The following is a 20,446-nucleotide window of genomic DNA, read 5'->3' on the forward strand; positions in this document are numbered from 1 at the left end:
GTGCAACTGCCTAACATACAGTGTCTGCTCAATCACTGATTTTGGAAAACCATACTGAGCACCTACTATTCATTCATTTACTCGGCAGGTATTTATGGAGCCCCTCCCGTGTGCCAGGAATTCTCCTAGGTGAATTCCACATATAAAACAGACAGGCTGTCTCTCAGCCTGCAGCTCCCATTCTCGCATAGGGGATAGACGTAGACAACCAACTAATGGGTAAATAAACACCTGGTGTCAAGTAGGGACATGTTCTTTGAGGAAAAACAAAGGGTGTGGGGAGAGTGAGCGAAAAGGTGGGTGTGCGAAGCAGAGGACGTGATGTGAGTTCAAATACTACATGTCGGTGTAGGAATTGCCAGGGATACAGACAGAGATGGAGCTCCTTCTTCTAGGAACTGGCATGCCAGGCAGAAAACAGTGTGGTTAGAACTGAAACGGAAGAGTGCAGCTCCAATCAGCGTGTGGGGTCTCTCCACAGGCCCATGGGCTTAGTGTATCCTGGCTCTGTCCGGAGCCCCTGTCCTCGCCTGGGAGGGAGCTAATGCTTATCACAATCCACGTGGGATCCAGAAATCCACTTAGCAGCATCCTTGTCCTCTGAATGCTCTAGGCACTTCCTTGGATACTTGTGGATGGAGACAGTAACCTCCCCAGCCCACTCCCCATCCACCTGCCACTCCTACTCCGGGGTGCCCTGGACAGAGGTGAGACCTCACGTTCAGGCCGTTCAGAATCAGATCTCACTTGAATCCCCACTGGGTGCCTACTGGCTCTGTGACCTTGGGCAGGGCCCTCCAAGTGGCCGAGCCTCACATTCTTCACCTGTGAAACCGGGATAGGAATGGCACACACAGAGCACTTCTAAAACCCTTCTCCCAGGTCCAACCCTTGAGAGTTTCTACTCCCCTACCCTCCTCCTCTCCCTCCAATCGTGAGTTCTCAACCATGTAGCCTAGCCAACAGGTCTGTGTTCCTCCTTAGCATTCCAGGAGCTGTTGAGGGCAGGAGAGGGCGTGGCATTCTCAGGCAAAAAACAAAATGCGGTCTTGGCTTTGTTATTCAGTTGTGTGACCTCGGACACTTCGTGCCATCTCTGACCCTAACTTCCCCATCTGTCAGCCACATGGTATAATAACCCCTGCCTCCCGGGCAGGTGGTGAGGGTTATTGGAATGAATGCAGATAAATTACTGGAAACATCTCAGATGTCTGATAAGTGGCAAGTGTTATCTTTCATTTTAGTCTTCCCTACTTGATCTCCAAATGAATCACATTTATTCAGCACTCACTGTGGAGCAGGCTTAACTTATATGATCCCATTTAACCTACACAACAGTCCTGGCTGTTGGCATTTTCATGATCTGTTCTATATCTGAGCTAACTGGGCACACAGAGGTAAGGTAATTTGCTCCAAGCCCCCTAATTAGGAAGTGATGGGTTCAACATTCAGACCCCAGCATCTGTCTCCAGAGCCTATGATCTATCCACCGCAGTGCTCTCTGCCTCCCCTCTATCAAACCATCCTGATCATTGTTTTTCTGGGCATAATGACTGTTTGACCCCCAGAGCCTCTGACATGAAAAGAAGAGGCATTGAAGGCCCAGAGGAGGAGCCTGGTCCTGCTCTGTGTCAATGCACTGCCAGAATTCTCTGCAGAGCTTTTGTCCTGACTGCTATGTCTGGCGCAGTGTGAGATTCTGAGTGAGGCCATCCCTGTCCTCAAGGAGCTCAGAGTCTAGTGGCAGAACAGCATAGGGTGGCTGAGCAGAGCCACGCAGGCTGTCAAGTCCAGCAGCCTGGATTGGAAACTCAGCTGTAGCACTTACCAGCTGTGGACATTTGGGTAAGTCTCTGAGCCTCAGTTTCCTCATCTGTCAAGTAGGGATGATAACACCAGTCCCTCCCGAGAGGGCTGTTAGAGTTAGGGCATACGCTCTGCCCCCAGGGAGTGACTGACAATAGTGTTTTAGAGCAGGAGAGGCCAGCATGCTCTTCCTTGCACACAGGTCAGGATGGGACACCTGCTATGACCAGACAGCTACCAACAGGCCAAGAGGTTTATTAAGCACCTATTAAGTGCCTCAGGGTTAGCAATTATAACCTCATCCGATCTTTGCAGTAACTGCGGGGTGGCAATTACTACCTGCAAGTTGCAGATGAAAAGCTGCAGCTTAGGGAGGCGATCAGCCAAGGTCACATGGTCACATGGTGGGGTATGCGGGAGCCCAGACTCAGTTTACTGCACCCCGTAGGCTCCTGAGCAGAGGAAGGGTCTCAAGGAAGAGCCTCTGCTGCTTGGTGGGGCCTTCCTGGCACTGCCGGTCAAGCCTCTTCTTTTCCCTCACTGGCTTCTTATCCTTTGCTTCCCAGGGGCAGTGCCCCAGGCATCCAGCGCAGGCCTCTCTGCTCTTTTCCTCGGAGAGCTCATCTGCCTCAGAGCTTCCAGGACCCTCCGCCCCCGCCACTGGCCTGCTTTATTTCAGGTGCCACGTTCCTCAGTGCACCCGGCCTATTCTTGCTCAGGTGCCCAGCAACTAAGTACAATCAAGCAGGGTCCCCATTAAGAATTGATCATTGTTTGTCAGAACCTTCTCATCTCTCCTGTCGCCTGCTCCTGCTAATATTCCCCAGGGCCCAGCCTAGCTGCTGAGCTGACTGACTCTGCTTCCATCTCCTGCCCTCCCACACATCTGCAGTCAAGTCCAGCTGGTCCTAGCTACCACTGCACTAACATTCAGACCTTCAGCTCCCCACAGGCCCGTCACCTCACCCAGCCCAGCTGGGACCTGCCCCGGCCCACTCCATGCCTCAACCTGGTCTTACTTAAAGCTGTCTCCCACCCTGGCCGGCATTCCAGCATCTCCAGTATCTGATCATGAGATGATTCCTTACCAAATGCTGTTTCTGCTTGTGACTTTCCTTCTTTAAACACTGTGTTTCTTCCTGGCACTTACAGAAAACCTAACTTATCTTTCTCCTACTTCTTCAAAAAGTAGCTAATGAAAATCTGTTGTATTAATAAGGGTTCTCCAGAGAAATAGAGCTGATAGGGGGTGCATGTATTCGAAAGAGATTTGCCTTAAGGAATCGGCTCATGCAATTATGGGGGCTGGCAAGCCCAGAATCTGCAGTGCAGATTGGCAACATCTGGGGACATTTTTGGCTGTCACAATTCAGGGACTGCTAATGGCCTCTAGTGCGCAGGGACTGAGGATGCTGTAAACATTCTACAATGCACAGGACAGCCGCCCACAACAAAGAATGACCTGGCCCAAAATGTCCGCAGAGGTTGAGCAGAGCTGTTGCAGCAGATTCCCTGTTCCCAGGACCACACCTGCTGCTCGGACCCCTTCCCATGGCACAGTCCTGGCTTGGATTCTCAGCTCTGAAGTGGACAAGCTCTCCAACCCAAGGCAAAGTATATCACATAGCCACATCTCCACCTTCAGCACCCAGAACCACAGCATCTAGTATGGTAGCCACTGGCCACATGTGGCCATGGAGCACTTGAAATGTGCAAGTCCATTTTGAGAGGTGCTGTCAAGGTAAAAGACACAGCAGATTTCTGAGACTTAGAAAGGAAAAGGAACATAAAACATCACAGTAGGCCGGGCGTGGTGGCTCACACCTGTAATCCCAGCACTTTGAGAGGCTAAGGCTGTCGGATCGCTTGAGCCCAGGAGTTTGAGACCAGCCTGGGCAATATGGCGAAACCCTGTCTCTACAAAAAATACAAAAATTAACTGGGTGTGGTGGCAGGCACCTGTGGTCTTAGCTACTCAGGAGGCTGAGGTGGGAGGATCACCTGATCCTCATGTAGAGGCTACAGTAAGCCGAGATCGCACCACTGCACTCTAGCCTAGGTGACCGAGTAAGACCATGTCTCAAAAAAGAAAAAAATCACAGCAATCATTTTTATATTGATTCCATGTTGAAATAATATTTTGAATGCATTATATGAAATAAAATGTATGATTAAAGTTCATTGTACCTGTTTCTGCCTACTTTTATTAATGTGGATACTAGAGATGTTAAAATAATTATGTGGCTGACTCTACAATGGCGAGGAGAGACCAGGCCCATCATGAGATGGGTGTGGGATAGATGTGGAATTACCTTCCTGTTGCCAGGCACATAGGGAATGCCCTTTGCATCTTCTGGGAATCTGAATTTTCTTTTGTTTTCCTTTCTTTTTTTTTTGAGATGGAGTTTCCCTCTTGTTGCCCAGGTTAGAGTGCAGTGGTGCAATCTTGGCTTACTGCAACCTCCGCCTCCAGAGTAGCTGGGATTACGGGCACGCACCACCACGCCCAGCTAATTTTTGTATTTTTAGTAGACGTGGGGTTTCAGCATGTTGGCCAGGCTGGTCTCAAACTCCTGACCTCAGGTGATCCACCCACCTCGGTCTCCCAAAGTGCTGGGATTACAGGCGTGAGCCACTGTGCCCAGCCTGAATTTTTTAAATCTGTGAAGCCCTCCTTCCCATGAAGCCCTCTCCGATCTGGGTTCCAGGGACTTTCATCTCACGGATGAGCAGGTCCCGTCTGTCTTTTCATCTCCTTAGCTCCTCGTCCCAGCATCTGCACCAGAGCCTGAGAGGTCACAGTTGCTTAGAGCATTTATGTGTAAAGGGAACAGTAGTTACTGTACTCTCTAACCCAACACGGGGAAGTGTAGCTAACGTTTCTTTCAGGCCTGAATTTGGGTTAGTCCTGTGCCTTTTTTCTGCATTCTTGGTTAATCAAGGAGGTAGGAAATTTGACCACCCTTCCTTATCAGCTCCCCACAGCTCCCTGGCATAGTTTTCTGCTCATGGCTCTCACTTTGCAAACATGTTCGTTGTCATAGAAAATTCAGAGGTGAGTTGGAAGTTGGTGCTGCCTGGTTACCATGGCAATGCCAGCTGCTTCTGCCTCCACAGCGAGGCAAGAGCGGCCATGGAGCTGACCAGATGGGGTCGGAGACTCTGAGAACAAAATACCTGGGGCCCATCCCAGTCTCCTCTAATGCCAACCTTCTCCTGGCCCTCAACACTACCCTGCTTTCCCAGGGGTGCCATCCTGCAGCCAACCTGCTGGTACAATGGATGGAGCCCCCTCCGTGGAGGTGGAGGCCTGCGCTGCCCTTGCCAGCCACCCCTGAGGCGGTGGAGACCTGCTAGGTGACACTCAAAGTCACTAGTGAGTTGCTACCTGTACCCGCCTTCAAGATGCTGGCCGAGAGCCCCGCCCGGTGGGCCTGTGTTTCCTTAGTGACTGTCAGCAGAAATTTCCCATTGTGGAAAGAGCTATCTTGGAGCTAATGTAACAACGTCTTTTCTTATTTGTGGATGATGAAAGAAAATGACTCCCAGGGACCATGTTCCTGAAAAAGAGGAAAAGGTCAACAGCTTCAGCGTCTTCAGGGCCTTTGCCACTCCGGGCTGCATGCAGGTGGCGCATGGCGAGGTTGCTAAATGGCTGGTGTAGCACTTCAGGGGACACTTGGATCAGCTCGTTTGATCTTTACCAGCATCCTGTGAAATAGATAGGACCAGTATGCCCACTTCATAAATGAGGAAGCTGAGGCTTGGCGAGGGCAAAGAAGGTGGTGCCAAGGCTGCACGGCTGGCAGGCACCGGAGCCGGGCTTGGGAGGGAAGAAGCATCACGGCAGGGCCTGAGGTCTTACACGGCTCCACAGCTCTGCTGTGAACAAGTGTGAGGGTGGAGATCTTCCCCAATTTACATAAACTGAGGCTCTGGTGGCAAAGCCAGGATGTGACACCTGTTCTGTCGTGTCCCAGACTTTGCTCAGCTGTATCAGACACAGGGCTGTCCTGTTATGTGTGGGCATTTTGCAAGCAGGAAACCCCCTTCTGAGTTCCCAAGCACGGCCAAAACATGATACGAGGGGTCCCATGGGGCGGGGAGACCCAGATTCCAGCCAGAGCTTGGAGTGGAGGTCGTGACATGAGCGCGGAAGAGGCAGCTGCATCCACAGCCCCCGGGCAGGCCCCGAGGTGAATCAGAAAAGAAGCAGGTGACGCTGAGAGGGGCTGAGAATGCTTACCCTGCTGTGGTGGCAGCTTTTTCTGTGCCATGAGGGCCCCAGCAGTTGCTCAAGGACTTTTGTCATAGCTCCTCGGCCCACACAGCTGCATCCAAGCCCCTGCCCACCGCAATCCCTTCCAAATAAGGACCCGAGGCCCAGCTGAAAAAGCATGGCTCTCTTCCCAAAGAACCACCTGGATGTTCCAGGGAGGAAGGTGTGTGGGGGAGAAGTTTTCCGAGGATTGTCAGAGGGAGGTGATCTGAGACATAGGCTGGCATGGGGGCCTAGAGCCGGTTCACTTCCCTAGGGATTTATACCCCAAAGAAACGCAAAGGTGCGCAAAGAAAGAAAGGTAAAGTCAAGAGCCCAAATTTGTACCCCTGATGTTCCCAGGTTACTCAGGTTTCTGATGTCACTCTGTGCTTTAATATCCAAAATGATGCCTCACGTTCCTGTCTCACCCACATATTTTTTTTGGTGGTGGGGGGGGCGCACCTGGTTGGGCCACAGCCAAACCTGTTTCTTCTGTTCCTCATGGTCTCTCTCAGCTCCAGAATGGAACCGCCTCTTCCTTTATTTCCCCTGGGAAGAAAACAGGCTTTTAGTTTTCCCCACACCTTAGTCGGAAGCCCAAGTCACCATTCTCAGGTGCATGAGCTTTGAGAAATTTGCTTCACTTCTGGAAGCCTCCATTTTCTCCTCTACGAAACAGCAAATTACACCTGTTTCTCCTGGCTGTTGGGGGATTACATGAGAGATGGAGGTAAAAGTCCCAGCTTAGCACCTGGCCCATGACCAGTATTCAGCCTGGTTCTCTCTCATCTCCCCTTCATCCTCTCCAGAGTCAGCACGTGTGTGGTCTGGAGACAGCTGAGCTGGTGGTCTCTCCCCAGGGCCCTCCTGCCGGCCTGGATGCTGACTGCCCCTCTTTGCCTCAGAGCCGTGAGCCATGAGCCGTGCCGGGTTGCCCCAGCCAGCCTGTGCTTCTCATTACAGAGCCGGCCTGTAATTAGACTGTCGCTTGGCTTTGGAGAATGTGCCTGTCAGCACCCCTGGCTCTTCTGCCTCTCAGAGGCCCCTTTACTTGCTGGCGAGACCTCATCTCCGTGCACAGAGCCATCCTTGGAAATGAGGTGATGTCTGTTCTTCCTGTGACCCTCTTTCACTTGGGGTCAGCTGAGACAAGACCCGCAGGACATGGATGGATGGAGAGGTGGGTGACAGAACACAGACTTAGTCCCGGCAGGGAGGGCAAGGAAGGGATCCAGAAAGAGAACTCTGCAGCGTCTTCTGCTAGGCTGCCAGGCCACTGCACTGCAGATTCTGAAACAAGTTAGGTCTTCTTGGGGTTTCCTGACATAACTGTCCTCACCCTGACATCTCAGCCTGAGAGGGAGGAGTGAAGGATACAAGTGTCAGGCAGACCTGGCCTGAATCCTGGCTTTGCCTCTTACTAGCTGTGTGACCTTTGACAAGTGACTTCCCTGTTCTGGGCCTCAAATTCTCTACCTGTAAAAATGGTGCAAATGACACTTCAGAAGCTTGTTATGATGATTAAGTAGATGCAAAACACTTGGATACACTAATCACTCCAAATAATACATGATAGCTGTTATCTTCTTTAGCCGGGTTCCATCCTGTTTCCTTTCCAGCATTTGGCTGTGCTTTTGCCCATGCAGGTCCCTCTACCCAGAATATCAATATCCTGAATGATTTGTTTAGCAAACTCCTATTGATTCTCCAAGACCCAGCTCAAATGTCCCTTCCTCTGTGAAGCCTCCCCTGACTACCCAAGCAGCTGGTTACTTTGTCATCTGTACTCCAACGTAATTTGCTTTTGCTTTTGATGCAATCCAGTCATATTGCATGGTAACTATTGTAACTGTTCCCACTGCCCTCCGCCCTGCCCCCCGACCTTGCACCGGCAATACTTGATGTACCCTGAGCCCTTGGCTAGGCTAGGAGATCATGAAAGATAAGGCCTCTACTTGTTCTTCCTGGTAATTCACAGAGTGGATGTTTTGTGATTCTTTAGTTGAATGAATATATGACTGCTGGAAACAAATAAATGGACAAATGGATGATTATAGGGAACATTAAACATTGATATAAGAAAAGCACAGGTCCAAGGAAACTGTGCCCTTTTCCCCACATATTGCTTTATTCAAGCCCAGGCTGGGTTAAATGTTCAGGAATAAGGAAGGCTATATTCTGCCTAGAGAGAGACCACCTAGGATGGAGGATCATGGAAAGAAACTGGAGACAAAAAAGGAGGAATTCTAGACCCATCTGTCCCCCGGACCTGCTGAGCGACCTCAGGCCAGTCTCTTAGCCTCTCTCTGCTGCAGCACAGAAGGCTTCAGAAAGCCCCCACCCCTGGGTCTGGGGGAAGAAACCCACGGTCTGAAGAATGTAGAGGCCAAGCTAAGGTCAGTCACGGCTGACGCCCTTTCAGGAAGGCCCCACTCCTTGACCCATGACGGCAGAGACTGGTGACACCTGCCAGCCCCACCCTGGAGAAGGAAGGGCCTCAACCACAGTCACGGCTATGAGCTGGAATGTTTCCAAGAGAGGCCCCTGCGGAAGGAGCCAGGCACTGGCTGCTGGAGTGAGCATCAGTTGTAGATACAGGGTGTGCAGGTCTGGACCTGACCACACCCCAGCATCACAGAGGCCACTTGCTCCCAGTCCAAAGAGGCCTTCTATCACCTCCTAGCACACTCCAATTCTTCTGAACTCTGCAGGCTTTGTGCTCGCTGCTCCCCTGGGCTGGCCCTTTCTCCTCATTCTGGCCACATTGTAAGTCATCTCCTTAGGGACCTCCTTTAACCGCCCCACCTAAATTGCCTCTCTCATTCCTGGTCTCTCTTCAGTCACTGTCTTCTTCTCCGCCTGATTTTATTGACTTCCCAGCACTCACCCCACCCTGAACCATCTCATCTGCTTCTGTGTTTACTGCCTGACTCTCCTTTATACCCTCAGTTGTGAGTCAATGACCCGGTCTCTCTTGGTTAGGTTTATCCCCAAGTCTTAGCACAGAGCCTAGTACAGAGTGGGCCACAGGGGTTGAGTGAATGTTTGTTAAGTGAATGAGTGAGCTATGAATAAGTAAGTGGATGGATGGATGGATGGACGGATGGATGGATGAGTGGGCCAAACTCTCTGAACCTAAGTGGGAACAGGCCTCTGTGTGTGGTACCAGGCCAATAGGCTATGGGTTTTCTCACGTGCATCTCGACAGCTGGGTCTTGTGCTGAGACCTTGGAGCCCCTCCATGGGCTCTGGAGGCTCCAATTTTTGGCTGTACCCTCAGTTGCCAGCACAGGGCCAGAGTCGATGTCCAGAAACTGGGCATGTCTATGTCCAGTGAATGGACAGGGTCAAATTCCTATAGCAGGAGCCATTGGGAAGTAGTTAAGAGCATGGCTCGGGAGTCAGGAGTTGATGACCTGGGTTCAAATCTCAGCTGTGACACTTTCTCACTCAATAGACAGAGCACTTTTCTTACCCTCTCTGGGCCCCAATTTCCTTAAGTACCAACAGACTATATCGGTAGCTACCCCATGGGGATATTGTGAAGACGGAGTGAGACAATGCATAGAAAGTGCTGGCACTCCATAAGGACTCAACACTAACATCAGAGCCCATGGCTCCAGCACCTGCTGAGGGTGCTGGCCCACCACAGCGGGCACCTGGTAGGTGCTTGTTAAGTGAGCAATGAACTCACATGAAAAGCGATGCCACCTTCAACCTCCCTCTCAGGCCATCCAGTGTCTTCTTCAGTTGAGACCCCTCCAACACCTCCCTTTACTGCTCCTGCATTGCCACCCTACACTGAGCTATAGCTACATCCCATCATGGTGTGCTGGAGAGAAGGGTGGGACCACATTGATTTGGTTTTCTTGGTCAGATAGTTCATTTGGCAAGCATGGTCCTGTTGCCTACTCTGTGAGCAGTGTGAAGCTGAAATAAGGAACAGAATCCCAAAACATCAGGGATCATCATAGACTCTCCCAGTTGGGAGGAGACATTCAGGCTTTTCTCCTTCAACAACGGGGAAACTGAGGCCTCCCTTGGGAAGCAGACTTGCAAGTTGATGGCAGAACTAGGACTCACTCCTTGATGCTTTGGCTTCCAGAGCTGCAGCCCTAAAGGGAGTGCTGCCCTCAGAAAGGAATCCTTTTTGTGTCCTGAGAAAAACTCAGATCATACTTGGAGAGTTTTAATTTGTTTAAAAGGGCTATGACTGGCCGGGCATGCTGGCTCACGCCTGTAATCCCAGCACTTTGGGAGGCCGAGGTGGGCGGATCACGAGGTCAAGAGATCGAGACCATCCTGGCCAACATGGTGAAATTCCATCTCTACTAAAACTACAAAACACAAACACACACACACACACATTAGCTGCATGTGCCTGTAGTCCCAGCTACTTGGGAGGCTGAGGCAGGAGAATCACTTGAACCCAGGAGGCGGAGGTTCAGTGAGCCGAGATTGCGCCACTGCACTCCATCTTTGTGACAGAGCAAGACTCTGTCTCAAAAAAAAAAAATGCTACAACCACCTCCCAGACAATCTTAAAAATGAAAACAAACAGAAACAAAAGCAAAAAGTCTCTGATTGGCATAAACAACAAAGAAGTGGTAAGCTGGGAACTGGCCAAGTCTGGTGTCCCCTCTCCTTCAGTTCCACCCTGCTGGGGTGCCGCCAGCACTGACCCTGACCCGAATCCCTCACCCCACAAGGCAGCAGTGGTTATGGCATTGCAGCTACACATCTACACACCGTCTCTTCCAGGCTTTCCTAGAAGTCTCCAGTCAGCCTCCCTTGCATCTCCGTTGCCTAAATTGGGTCTCGTGCACATTCCTAAGTCAGCCCTTGTGGTTCCTATTGGCAAGGACTGGGTTAACATATTTCTCCTTTCAACAAATATTTATTAAGTACCTGCTATAGGCAGCATAGCTATGAACAAAATAGAAGAAAGTTCTAAAAATTGACATATTAGAACTAGCAGGAGGATACAGACAAAAAACAAATGAGTAAAATATGCAATACTGTTAGATGTGATCAGTGCTAGGGAGAAAAATACAGCAGGGAAGGGAGAAGGCGAGTGCACGTGGGGGAAGTAGCCATGTTAACTAGAGTGGTCTAAGCAGAGACCGAGGGAGGTGAGGGAGTCAGTCATGAGGGCATCGAGGGGAAGGGCGTTCCAGGCAGTGGCAACAGCAGTGCAAAGGCCCTGAGGCAGAAGTATGCTTGGTATGTTTCACAAACAACAAGGAAGCCAGATGACTAAAGCAGAATGAGGGAGGGGGATACTGTAGGAGAGGGGTCAGGGAGGTAAGTGGGGGCAGGAGCTATGGCCCTTGAGGCCGGGTCAGGGAGTAAGTGGGGGCAGGAGCTATGGCCCTTGAGGTCTGTGGTGAGGATTCTGGCTTCTACTTTGTTTATCGTTGTTGTTTTGTTTTTTGAGACGGAGTTTTGCTCTTGTCGCCCCGGCTGGAGTGCAGTAGCACCGTCTCAGCTCACTGCAACCTCCACCTCCCAGGTTCAAGTGATTCTCGTGCCTCAGCATCCTGAGTAGCTGGGATTACAGGTGCCTGCCACCTGCCCGGCTAATTTTTGTATTTTTAGTAGAGACAGGGTTTCACCATGTTGGCCAGGCTGGTCTCAAACTCCTGACCTCAGGTGACCTGCCCGTCTTGGCCCCCCAAAGTGCTGGGATTACAGGTGTGAGCCACCACACCCGGCCTCTACTTCGACTTAGATAGGAGGCCCATGGAGGATTTTGAATGGAGAAATGTCCCAATCTCATTTAGGCTTTAAAACAGAGGTGTTTAATCTTGGCTGCACAGTGGAATCACCTGGAGAGCTTTTAGAAAATACAGATGCCCGGGGCCCACCCACAGAGGTTCTGATGTCATCAGTCAGGGATAGGGCCTGGGAATCAGGATTTTTAAAAGACACAGGAGAGTCTACGTGCAGATGAGGTTGAGAGGCGTGGGTCTACGTGCCGAGGACTCCCAAATCCTTATCTCTGACTCTCGACTCGTGGCTCTCCCTTGATGTCCATATTTTGATGTCAGCTTCCAACTTAGGGTCTCCATTTGGATGTCAAATCATCATCATAATCGTCTCCAACTTAACTGAACCTCAATCTGATTTCTGACCCCTCCCCAAGCCTGCTCTTCCTGTGGTGTCCTCTGTCCAGTTCCTCAGGCCAAAACCTTAGTGTTATCCTCGGTTTCTCTGTTGCTTTAACACCTGACATCCGATTCTTTAGAAGACAGTGCTCACCCTACCTTCAAACACACCCAGAAAGCACGGCCGCTCGCACCTCCACTGCCGCCACCAAAACCGAGGTCCTCCTGACCTCCAGGTCTTCTGCCCCTGCCTCCAGCGGCACTTCCCAAGCCTGGCTTCTGTGGATTCACGGGGGAGCTTTCAAAACTGTGGGTGCTTGAGTCCTCAGAGTCTGATAGAACCGGTGGGGTGCAGTGGGGCACTGAGAATGTTACAAGCTCACCAAGTGGTTCCATCGTACAGCCAGAGTTGAGAACCTCTGATAAGGATGGGATTTAAATCGAAGGATCTGGCAGTGACGGCCTGGGGAGAGAATACAGCTACAGAAGCAAAGAGGTCAGAGACTGAGCACTGCCAGACTCGGCGACCTGCAGAGTCAGGGAATGAGGAGGAACCAGGAAGAGGCAACAAGGAGACAGACCCAATCACTGCTGCAGGGGTGGGAAGGACCCTTGACTAACCGAAGGCACTGCTTGAGCTAAGGTGGAAAAATCAGCTTCCCCAGGGCCCAGGGCAGCATGGAGGAAGAGAGAATGGATACCTGGATCAGCTTCTCCTGGGGAAAGGGAAGGAACAGGAGGGATGTTGGGTGGCCAAAAAATATATACTAAGCCAATAAAGATGATGATGGTAATGAAAATAAAAATAATGCTGAGAGAGAGGGAGGGAGAGGGAGACAGGGAGACAGGGGGACAGGGGGACAGGGGGACAGGGGGACAGGGGGAGAGGGGGAGAGGGGGAGGAGGAGGAGGAAGGGGAGGAGGAGGAGGGGGAGGGAGAAGGGGAGAGGGAGAGGGAGAGGGAGATCTTCCTCTTCTTATAAAGCCACAACTTGTACTGCATTAAAGCCCCACCCTTATGACCTTATTTAACCTCAGTGACCTCCTAAAAGCCCTAACTTTTGACCACACCTAACTGCAAGGGAGCCTAGAAGATGCAATTCAGCTGCGTGCTCAGGCAGACAAAGAGAGCATGGCCATTGCTGAAAGCAGTGCAAGAAGCAGGTGGGAGGGTACCCCAGATAGATGGATCATTGTGTGCCAAAGTCTGGAGGAATACTAACAAGGTGAACCAGGGCACCGCCACATGCTCAGCTGTCTGGCCCTGGGTGTAGGAGTGGGGAATGGTGGGAGGGAAGTGACTATGTTGGGCAACAAGATTCCCTGGCCCTTAATTAGCCAGGTGTGGTGCCCCGTGCCTGTGGTCCCAACTACTCAGGAGGCTGAGGTGGGAGGATGGCTTGAGCCCAGGAAGTCAAGGATGCAGTGAGCTGTGATTGCACCACTCCACTGCAACAGAGCTTGCTCCATTGGGCAACAGAGCAAGACCGTGTCTCAAAAAAAATAAAAAAAAATAAAAAGGGTCACGGGCAGAACTCATGCTCAAGACTATCACTCAGGGGTAGCTTGGCTCACAGTTTCTTCCAACTTAGACAATTGAGTATTTCTTTGAACATATGATTTCAAAGGATTCTTTAAAACACTTTAACCATTCATTTATTAGTAGGGAACATACTCATATTGTTCCACATTTGAAAAGTGAAACGAGTCAATCATGACAAACCTCCCTTCCACCCTGTCTCTCAGGCACACACTCCTCCTCCTCCCTCAAGGCAGCCAATGCTTTCAGTTTCATGCGTCATCTTGCAGTGATGTTTTATGCAAATATAAATTTTATATATAATACATTCTTCCTTTTGTCCAGTTTTGCACTAATTGTAGCATGCTCAACATAGTATCCTGATCCATATTTTTGTCTGAGATTTTTTTCATGGTGATATGTAAAGAGCCTTCTTGATGACAACGTAGAACTCCACTCTATGACTGTATCACCAGGATAGTCCCCTACTGATGGACAGTTAGGTTATTTCTAATTTATAAATAATCTTGTAATTAAGTTTGCATATATCACTTCATGCAGGAGTAGATCTATTTGCAGGATAAACTCATAGGAATAGAACTTCTGGGTGAAAGGGTTATACTATTCTAGCATAACTGGCTGTGAACCGCTGGGCCACTCCACATGTCCTTCTGTCTGAGTCCCTCCCTAGTCCCACCCAATGATGCAGACCTGGGCGACAGTTCTGAGAGGTGCAGAGCCCAGCCATGTGGCCCCTGGCATGGTTCCATGCCCCTTGGAAGATGGCAGTGCCCAGAGTGGTCTCCTCAGATTCTTGGCTGGAGACGTCTCAGGGAGGCCATCCTGTGACCCCCCTGCCCGTGGTCCCACATCAAGGATCATTGTTTCACTGCCGCTCTTCAACCACCAGCCCAGCCCCATTCCTAACCCCTCCTCCAGCTCTATGACTTCACCCCTCACTCCCAGAACAGAGGTAAAGCCCACCCTTCGAAGGCCAAGGCAGCATTGTGATAGCCAGAACAATGGCCCCTCCAAAGCCATCCATGTCCCAATCCACACAATCTGTGACTATGTTGCCTTACATAGCAAAAGAGACTTTAAGATATGAAGTCAAGGATCTCATGATGGAGAGATTATTCTGCATTATTTGGCTGAGCCCAGGGTAATTGCTAGGGTCCTTAAAAAATGGAGACGGGAGGCCGAAAGTGAGAGTCAGAGAGAGTCTGGAAGATGTTATGCTGCTGGCTTTGGAGTGGAGGGAAGGGTCGTGAACCAGGGTATATAGGTGGCTTCTAGAAACTGGGAAAAACAAAGGTATGGCTTCTCCCCTAAAGCCTCCAGGAGGAATGCAATCCTGCTGACACACTGGTTTTAGCCCAGTGAGACCTATTTTGGACTTCTGACCTTCAGAACTGGAAGGTAATAAATTTGTGTTGTTTTCAGCCACTAAAGCTCATAGTAATCTTTTACAGCAGTAACAGGAGACTAATCCAACAGTCCCTGAGCTGCCCCACGTGGGAGTCCAGTGCTGCCTCTCTCCTGGCTCCCCTCTCTCAGAAGGCCTGGCTTCAAATCCTTGTTCTCCTTACCCACCGGGTGCTTTTGGGTACATACAGCATTTCTTTGGGCCTCAGTTCTCTCATCTGCAAAACACAGCACGTGATCAAACTGTCACAGGGTTGCCGGGAGGTTAAATGAGACGATGCTTGTGAAGTCTCTTAGCAACTTTGCCTGCCATGAAATCGGTGCTTGATATTTTTAGATGTTGAGCATAATTCTGAAACTTTCAGTTGTGCTCCCAGAACCTACTCCTGCTCTGGCCCTGGCTAGGGCCCTAACTTCCCCTAAGGAGACAGCCCCTTTCTGCAGTGCTTACACCCAGCAGAGACCCTCAGGGAGGCAACTCTCTCTTTTCGACCGGCCCCAAGGAACCAGGGCCCTGAGGTGCTGTTCTCAGCAAAGAGGAAACTCAACCCAGGTTCAAATCCTTTTTTTTTTTTTTGCCACTTCCCAGCTGGGTGGCATTGGGGGAGTTACTCCACCACTCCGAGCCTTGGTTTCCCCCTTTGTAGAATGCCCACAGTGAGCCCTAGCCCAGGATGCTGGCCCAGGAGTGTGCTCATGGCTGGGCACGTAGCAGGTACTGGATAAACAGCTTCAGTGCGCTGCCCTCTCAGCCAGGACCAGACCCAGACTTGGTGGACCCTGGGGCTCATACAGTGTGTAGCGCCTCTTTAAGAAGGAGCATCTGAACTTACAAACATACAATAGGGCTTCTGATGGGGCCTATGCCGGGGAGGCATCCTGAGGCCTGAATTTCATTCGCTTCTGCTTTCTGCTCTCAATCCCTCCTCCTCCGTAATGACCGGGCCAAACGTGTTTCAGAAACGTCCCTCCCAACTTGCCTGAATAAGCCCCAGGAGCCTGAGATTTTTACGAAATTGTCAGAGGCAGTGACCATCTTAGTCTCCCAGCAGGATCCAAGCTCCCTTGGTAAGTGAGCAAGACTTTTGATGGAACAAAAGCAAAATCTCTATCTGATGAGATTAGCTCCTTGGAAAAGAGCACACAGTTCATCTCTACCTTGCTTGGACAGTAGAGCTGCCAGATTAAAACAGCAACAACAACAGCTATATACATATGGATTCAATTTAATTTGAATTCCAGATAATGAATAATTCTTTAGTATAAGTATATATCAAATATTGCATGAGACATTTAACTGGATGTCCTGAATTTTATCTGGAAGCCCTGTCTGTCAGAGACACAGCAACATGGCTATTCAAATTCAGGGTGTGTTTTGCAGAAGTGTTCCTGCTTTGAGAAGCAGCTGGGGGCCCTTGAACTTCAGCAGAATAACCAGTGGCAGAGGAAGGGATATGGGAAGCTGCCCCCGGGCAGGTTGGTGACGCTTTTAACAGCTGCACCCAGAGCCAGGTGGTCAGGGCCTGAACTGTAGCCTAAAATGAGCCTTGCATCCACCCCCAGAGCAGGTGTTGGCACACCCATTTCTGCAGATGTGAAAGCCAGAGCCCAGCAAGAAAGGAACACCTTGTGAGCACCTACTATATGCTGGCATTTTACACGCATTAGCTCATAGCTAAGAGTGGGCAGATTTTGTAGCTGTTGCTATTAATGTAATGCAAGCATCAGAGAAGCATTATATGAAAAATAAGTCTTCTTCCCCACATTGGAGAGCGCTCAACATTTTAAACCTCTCAGCGATTCCTCAACCTCATCACTATTGACATCTTGGGCCAAACTTTTTTCTTTTTTTTGTCGTGTGCTGACCTGTGCACTGCAGAATGTTTAGAAGCATTCCTGGCCTCTAGCCACTCAATGCCAGTGGCACCCCCTCCCCGCCCCCCCGTGACAACCAAAAAAATGACTCCAGACATTGCCAAATGTCCCGTAGGAGGCAAAAATCGCCCCTGCAAAACCACTGCTCTAGAATAATCACTGTTAATCATTTTGTGAAAGGGAAATAAATCTTGGGACCCCAAAATCACTAGGCCAAAGGGAAAAGTCAAGCTGGAAACCATGTTGGGCAAACCCACCACCCATTTCCTTCCTGAAGAAGATAGCTACAAAGATTTTTAAAAGCTACTTACCTTCCTCACAATTTTCCCACAAGGAAATTCCTTGTGGGCCTCAAGATCTTCACCCTAAATTAGTTCTGTTGAATTTCATCCTGGCAATGTAAACCAACAGCTGATCTTCACAGATGTGGGACAGAAAGTCATCCCTCTGCTCACCTGAAACAAATGCCTATCTGATTGCTTCCTCTGCCCTATTGTTTATGTAAAAATGCTGATTCACTGAGCCAGACTAAGGCATAAGTGACTATTCTTCTACGCCCCCGCCCCCACCACGGCATGTAAATTGTGTATTCAGTGAAAGGCTGATTAAAGACTCAAAAGAATGCGACTATTTGTCTCTTGTCTACCTATGACCTGGAAACCACCCCTTCCACCTTTCTGGACCGAACCAATGTACATCTTACACATATTGATTGATGTTTCTTGTCTTCCTAAAACATATAAAGGCAAGCTGTATCTCAACTGCCTTGGGGCCAAACAATTTTTGGCCTCAGGACCTCCTGAGGCTATGTCATGGGTGGGTCCTTAACCTTGGCAAAGTAAACTTTCTAAACTGATTAAGACTGTCTCAGATACTTTGGGTTCACACTTCCTTGAGAATATTTTTAGAATACTTCTAAGCACATGAGAATGCCTTTAAAAAACAAAACCAAACAACGACAACAAAAAGACAAGGCCAGGCTCAGCGGCTCACCCCTGTAATCCCAGCACTGTGGGATTACAGGATCTCTTTGAGCCCAGGAGTTTGAGACCAGCCTCGGCAACATGGTGAAACCCTATCTCTACTAAAAATACAAAAAACTAGTAAAGTGTGGTGGTAGACACCTGTAGTCCCAGCTGCTTGGGAGGATGGCTTGAGCCTGGGAGGAGGAGGTTGCAGTGAGCTGTGACTGAGCTACTGCACTCCAGCCTGGGTGACAGAGTGAGAGCTTGTCTCAAAAAAAAAGTTTTAAAGAGACAGGTTAATATATACACCTCTTTTATCACTTGCCTTTTTACTTATCAGTATACCTTGGACATCTTTCTGTACATCCCACTCACGAATCTGCATTTCTCCTTTGACAACTACATGGCATTTCTTTGTGGGTATTGCTGCCATTGATGTAACCAGTTCCCTCACTACTGAGGCAGTTGAGTTGTTTCCAGTGTTTTGCTGTTACAAACAATATTCCAGTCAGCATTCTCACACATGTATCTTGATATATCCATAGGATAAACCCCTAAAAGTGGAATCACTGGGCCATAGGTATGTTCAGTTTTAATTTGATGTGCCACATTGTATCCAAAATAGTTTGCACCAATTTACTCCATTGCCGCTAACATCTTGATGAAAAGTACCAAACATTTAGTGAGCATTGACTGTATTTCATACACCATGTTAAGGGATTTACATGTGCTATCTGATTTAATTCTCACTATAATTCTACTGGTAGGAACTAATATTATTTCCATTTTACAAATGAAAGAACTTTGGCTTAGAGTGATTAAGAGTATTAATCACCCGATCCTCTGGTGGAGCAGGTGGTGCAGTTGGCTGTGGCACTGACATCACTGCGGTCCAGGCTGTGGGCCCTGGTCTCGTAAATAAGTCTCAAAAATTTGACTCCACGGTCCGTCCCTCCCTAGCCCCTTGAGTCAGCAGGACTGCCCTGAAACAGCTCAAGAACAGACTTTCCATGACGTTTCCAGCTTTTAATTTTCCTGGTTCCCTTCTAAATCACCTCTCTGGACCTCAGTTTCCTCATTTGAAAAAATGGGTAGAAGGGGTCAGTGCTTTCTCAGGCCTCCCCGCCACAGCAGAACCATCTAGGAATTCTGCCGGAAATGCCACTGGGGGAAGTCATGCCATGGTGACAGTCACACTTAATGACAGCTCTTATTGACTGCACATTTCCTATATCAGGTACTTTCTATACATCCTCTCATTTTATGTCTGACAAGGAGCCTATGAGGTGGTTGATACTGTCCCTATTTTACAGATGAGAAGACAGAGACCCAGAGATGCTCAGTGGTATTTTCAAGGCCTCATGGCCAGTGCATGGTAGAGCTGAGACTTGAAATCAAGTCTGTCTGGGTTTGAAGTCTGTGTCTCCTGCATCCGGACCCTGACCCCCCCGTGTGTCTTGTGGCTTACAGTTTTAGGGTTTTGTTTTTAGGCAAAACACTGTTTTGTCTGAATTACAATTCAGTTCAGGTTCATTTTAAAATTCATAACAACACAGGTGACTTCCATATTGTAGCAGCAAGGTTGGTGCCCAGAGCGCAAGTTTTACAGCCCAGGTTTTCCTTTGCTCTTCCTTGGGCGGGGAAACATCCTGTACCATGAGCATTTGCTTTAATTTTTACATACACACACAGACACTGACACAGATACACACACACCCAGGGATAGATTCATTTCTCCAGCTCTCCTTTGAAATGGAGGGAGTAAGATCTGGCACAGTGGCTCACGCCTGTAATTCCAACACTTTGGGAGGCCAAGGCGAGTGGATCACTTGAGCTCAGGAGTTCAAGACCAGCCTGGGCAACATGGTGAAACCCCGTCTCCACAAAAAATACAAAAATTATCCAAGCATTGTGGCACATACCTGTAGTCCCTGCTACTCGGGAAGCAGAGATGGGAGGATCACTTGAGCCCAGAAGGCAGAGGCTGAAGTGAGCTGTGATTGCGCCCCTGCACTCCAGCCTGGGAGACAGACTGAGACCCTGTCTTTAAAAAAAAAAATGAAATGGAGGGAGCAAAGAACAGAGATATTGTTGAGGCTTGGGGCTGAAATTAAAGTTCAAACTAAAATCCTAAAGAGATTGACTATGCTGATTTCCTTTGGACGTTAAAAAGCCTGCCAGAAGGATGCTAATTGTCAAGGCTTCCCAGGGCTTGGAGGAGTTTCCCAGAATGCACTGTGAGTGAGGCAGACAAGGCTGCACGGGCCCAGTTCTCTTTGTTCTGCATGTGTGTTGCTGCAGCATGGCATGATGGAGACAGATACACGCGAAAACATTTTGTACACTGGATAGTGTACAACAAGGAGGAGGAGGACAATGTGGCTCACATGGCCTGGTTTCAGGCTCAGCTTTGCCCCCAGCTAACTGTGTGACCTGGAGGAAGTTGCTTATCTGGGCCGCAGTCTGTCCCTAAGAAATAGTTGGACAC

General features: G+C 49.5%; 1 long non-coding RNA gene across 1 annotated transcript in view; it reads right to left on the reverse strand.

The window, feature by feature from the left end:
- LOC104006647 (uncharacterized) overlaps nt 1–17,551 on the reverse strand; it is a 37,687-nt gene extending 20,136 nt beyond the window's left edge. Inside the window, exons 1-2 of the long non-coding RNA XR_680463.4 lie at nt 17,305–17,551; nt 6,530–6,616 (exon numbers count right to left, since the gene is read on the reverse strand). This is a non-coding gene — a long non-coding RNA (uncharacterized LOC104006647). The remainder of the gene's footprint in view (nt 1–6,529; nt 6,617–17,304) is intronic.
- Between the last annotated feature and the right edge of the window lie 2,895 nt (nt 17,552–20,446).

This window comes from Pan troglodytes, chromosome 4 (assembly GCF_028858775.2).
Source record: "Pan troglodytes isolate AG18354 chromosome 4, NHGRI_mPanTro3-v2.0_pri, whole genome shotgun sequence".
In the NCBI taxonomy this organism is placed as follows: domain Eukaryota; kingdom Metazoa; phylum Chordata; class Mammalia; order Primates; family Hominidae; genus Pan; species Pan troglodytes.